At 36.4% G+C, this 5,110-nt stretch overlaps 1 protein-coding gene across 1 annotated transcript in view; it reads right to left on the reverse strand.

The window, feature by feature from the left end:
- LOC111964618 (cyclin-dependent kinase 14) overlaps positions 1-5,110 on the reverse strand; it is a gene marked incomplete at its 3' end in the record, with an annotated part of 148,665 nt that overhangs the window by 71,669 nt on the left and 71,886 nt on the right. The window lies entirely within an intron of this gene.

Consider the following 5,110-nt stretch of genomic DNA (forward strand, 5'->3'; position numbering starts at 1 on the left):
CTGCGTACATGTGTGTGTGTGTGTGTGTGTGTGTGTGTGTGTGTGTGTGTGTGTGTGTGTGTGTGTGTGTGTGTGTGTGTGTGTGTGTGTGTGTGTGTGTGTGTGTGTGTGTGCGTGTGTGTGTGTGTGTATGCACGTGTGTGGGTGTGTGTGCATGCATGTGTGTGTACATGTGCTATGTGTGCTATGGAAACCTACAAACAGCAACCCTCAATAAAATGTTCCCCCATGAAGCTAGGGCTGGTTCAAAGCTGGGCATGAGGCTGCATGCCACTGTGGTTAGGCCACCATTCTATGGCACCCAGATCACTGTTTCTGTTCAAAGCCTGGAGGAAAATATCCAGGCTTGGGTTCTGTTTTTAACAGGCAAGACTAAACATTACTAAACGTTCAACCATCTTATAAACAAAGAATATGTGTGTAAAACTAGCCAGAGCTCATTAATGATTAAATAAATAAGTCAATTGCAATAACTGAAAAGTGAGAGGTCAATGAATCAAACCATAAAACAAGTTAGTTATTCTATTTCTACAATGAAACTGTGGCTTTTTGAAATTCATCTTAAAATACATTTTACACAAATCAAATTATCTTGATCCTCTACTGCTGACTCACATATCCAGTTGGCACTGTAACACTCAGCACATACTCAAATACCTGTACTGAGCTAGCCCTGAACCTGATGTACTACAGTACCCATGATGCTCTGTGCAAACATCCAGATGGCTCTCTGACACTCACCACATACTCAAAGACCAGCGTCAGGGTTTCCTTGGTGTGGATGATATCATGGAGCAGCACGATGTTGGATGCTTCAGACCTTTCAGAAGAGACGCTAGGAAAACACAGGATACAGAATTATTATCATGATGAAGCATTTACATGCAAAACTACCATCAGTATTACCATTTATTTACAATATGATAAAGTAAATAATAAATAGAATATAGCCCAGTATAAAATAATAGAATACAGCCTAATATAATATAATAAGCCTAATAGAATAGAATATAGCTAATAATAGAATGAATATAGCCTAATATAATAGAATATAGCCTAATATAATAGAATAGAATAAGCCTAATATAATAGAATATAGCCTAATATAATAGAATGAATAAGCCTAATATAATAGAATAGAATATAGCCTAATATAATAGAATAGAATATAGCTAATATATGAATAATATACCTAATATAATAGAATAGAATATGCCTAATATAAATAGAATAGAATATAGCCTAATATAATATAATAAGTATAATATAATACAGCCTAATATAATAGAAATAGCCTAATATAATATAATAGAATATAGCCTAATATAATAGAATATAGCCAATATAATAGAATAGAATATAGCCTAATATAATAGAATAGAATATAGCCTAATATAATAGAATAGAATTAGCCTAATATAATAGAATAGAATATAGCCTAATATAATAGATAGAATATAGCCTAATATAATAGAATAAGCTAATATTAATAGAATATAGCCTAATATAATAGAATAGATATAGCCTAATATATAGAATAGAATATGCCTAAAATGAATAGGAATATAGCCTAATATAATAGATAAATATAGCCTAATATAATAGAAATATAGCCTAATTATAAATATAATAGAATATAGCCTAATATAATATAATAAGCCTAATATAATAGAATAGAATACAGCTAATATAATAGAATAGAATATAGCCTAATAGAATAGAATAGAATATAGCCTATAGAATAGAATATAGCCTAATATAATAGAATAAATATAAGCCTTAATATAATATAATAGAATATAGCCAGTATATAAATAATAGAATACAGCCTAATATAATAAGAATAGAATACAGCCTATAAGAATAGAATAGAATATAGCCTAATAGAATAGAATATAGCCTAATATAATAGAATAAATATAGCCTAATAGAATATAATAGAAATATAGCCCAATATAAAAGATAGAATACAGCCTAATAGAATAGAATATAGCTAATAGAAAAGAATATAGCCTAATATATAGAATAGAATATAGCCTAATATAATAGCATATAGCCTAATATAATATATGCTATTATAATAGAATAGAATATAGCCTAATATAATAGAATATAGCCTAATAGTAATAGAATAGAATACAGCCTAATAGAATAGAATGTAGCCTAATATAATTATGATATAGCCTAATATAATAGAATATAGCCTAATATAATAGAATAGAATATAGCCATATAATAAGAATATAGCCTAATATAATAGGAATAGAATATAGCCTAATATTAAGATAGAATACAGCTAATATAATAGAATAAGCCTAATATAATATAAATAGCTAATATAATAGATATAAAGAATATAGCCTAATATATAGAATATAGCCTAATATAATAGAATAGAATACAGCTAATATAATAGAATATAATAGAATATAATAGATATAATATAGCCTATAGAATATAGATATTAATAGAATAGCCTAATATAATAGAATAGAAATACAGCCTAATATAATAGAATATAGCCCTATATAATAGGAATAGAATACAGCCTAATAGAATAGAATGTAGCCTGAATATAATATAATATAGCCTAATATAATAGCCTAATATAATAGAATATAGCCTAATAGAATAGAATATAACATAGCCTAATAGAATAGAATACAACATAGCCTAATATAATAGAATATAACATAGCCTAATAGAATAGAATACAACATAGCCTAATATAATAGAATATAACATAGCCTAATAGAATATAATAGAATATAGCCTAATAGTATACAGCCTAATATAATAGAATAGAATATAGCCTAATAGTATACAGCCTAATAGAATATAGCGGATGGTAATAGTAATAGTCAGTAGAACGATTTAGAATAGAATAGAACAGAAAGGATTAGAAAAGAATAGAATGGAATGGAACAGAAAATAAAATGATATAATAATTACTACCAGAGACACTTCAACTAACAACAACTGTGGTCCCGTGTGGCTCAGTTGGTAGAGCATGGCGCTTGCAACGCCAGGGTTGTGGGTTCATTCCCCACGGGGGGACCAGGATGAATATGTATGAACTTTCCAATTTGTAAGTCGCTCTGGATAAGAGCGTCTGCTAAATGACTTAAATGTAAATGTAAACTACATCTATGGCAATCATCGATCGCACTGGAGTCAATGCAGTTATGGTGAAATAGTTATATAACTGGTTTCAGTTTGCCACCAACTTTTTGAGAGTAGAAACTTTGAGAGAGAGAGAGAGAGAGTAAAGAGAGAGAGAGAGAGAGTAAAGAGAGAGAAAGCCAAAGCCTTGGGGAGGGACCATCACTCCCATTATTTGGGAGGCAAAGCTCTGTGTCTATTGTGTCAGCTTGCGGGCCGGGCGTGAACAGAGCAATTAGTGGTAATAGCCAGCGTCGCTCTAAACCCTCGCTGGAGGAGCCGTGCTYCGCTGTTTCAACTGGCGGCTACGGAGGGAGAGAACACTTCACACAACGCCTTTTTCATGTGTTTGAAAGATGTGATCTGAGGCACTACGGCTCCACCTCTCCCTCCACCCATTACTGAGGAGACACAATCACCACGGCTGGGCCAAACAAACAGTTGTCAGAAATCTTATCTCGTTAAGAGCTAAACAACACAGGGAACGGTTTCATTTGGAACAGAGAGCGGGAGCGGCATATTAAGTGTGTTTTTATTATGAGAAGCCTAAATGGGATTTTCAGACTGTTGCGAATGTGATTAATTTAGCAAACAGCAATTCTGTTTCAAGGGCACAGGGAGAGAGAGAACCTATGGCGTCCTGATCTGCAGAGCAGAGCACACAGCACAGAGCCATTGTGCATTAACACTTAAAGCACTGAAACCCCTAAAGATCAAAGGCAATGCTCCTCTCACACATATCTGTCCTAGTGGTATAAACACGAGCTACCTCAAAGGCTGCTGCACCAATTTAGGTAAAGATCTATACAGTCTATGCACCAGGCTCTCCCTCCCTCCCTCCCTCCTGACACACAGAGACTGACTGTGTTGGTAATGTTATTGTGTGTGCCCATGCACACACACACGTATGCCTAGATACATGCACGGATGCGCACACGTATGCAAGCACGCAAGCACTCACGCACTCATACACAAACACACACCTGGGTCCTCTCTCAGGGGTGTAGGTATTGCTTTCAACACCGCKCTGTAATTCTGTCCACGTTTCCACTCTGGGAGCATCTCGGCCCAGTAATCGCTGAATTAGTTAAATTTCAAAGTGCTTTTCTGATCCGCTCACCGGGGGAGAGAAGGATGGGGAGGAAGGGAGGGAGGGAGGGAGGCCGGGGCGGGGATGAGGCGATGTGAAGAGGGGCTGGTGCATGGCTCTCAGCTCAGTTCATCAGCCCAGGATCCCACAGATCAAACAGCCAGAATCCTTTTCTCATCTAAATGAAGCAAGGCTCCAGCCCAGCCAGGCCCGGATCTGCCTATGGAGGTGAGTCTGCCACATATTTCTCACACCCACCCTCACATTCAGGAACCTCCAAACCTTCTAGCCACTCAGCTCCAGTTAGCCAGAACACCAAAGACTGCTAGCCGGCCTTCACACAACTTGACCTGCTGTGACACACGGCCAGGGACCAGGAGAAAGCACCCCAGCACCAAGAACATCCCTCTGAAGTGATTTAGCCCAGTGCCATGACAGAACTCTATGCAGACGAATAAGGTAGACATGGCCCATGGGATGGGTTTTTGGTTTTTATGAGGCTGAAACTCAGTCAGATCCTTATCTAACTAACACCAGAGGCAATTGGGCTGTGCTGGTAAAGGCTTCAGATTTGGCTTTTCTAGATGAGACATTTTTTGTTAGAGACGTTAGCTCCCCTCTCTCTGACAACTGTAACGATCGTCTGTGGTGGTAGAAGGATCGGACCAAAGCGCAGCGTGGTAAGTGTTCATGTCTTTAATATAAATCCAAAAACTGAACACAGGAACAAAAACAATAAACGATGATCAAACGAAACAGTACCGTGTGGCGACAAACACTGACACGGAAACAAACACCCACAAACCAAAAGTGAAACCCAGGCTACCTAAGTATGATTCTCAATCAGGGACAACGATT

Source organism: Salvelinus sp. IW2-2015, unplaced genomic scaffold (genome assembly GCF_002910315.2).
Source record: "Salvelinus sp. IW2-2015 unplaced genomic scaffold, ASM291031v2 Un_scaffold1606, whole genome shotgun sequence".
NCBI classification, from domain to species: Eukaryota; Metazoa; Chordata; class Actinopteri; order Salmoniformes; family Salmonidae; genus Salvelinus; species Salvelinus sp. IW2-2015.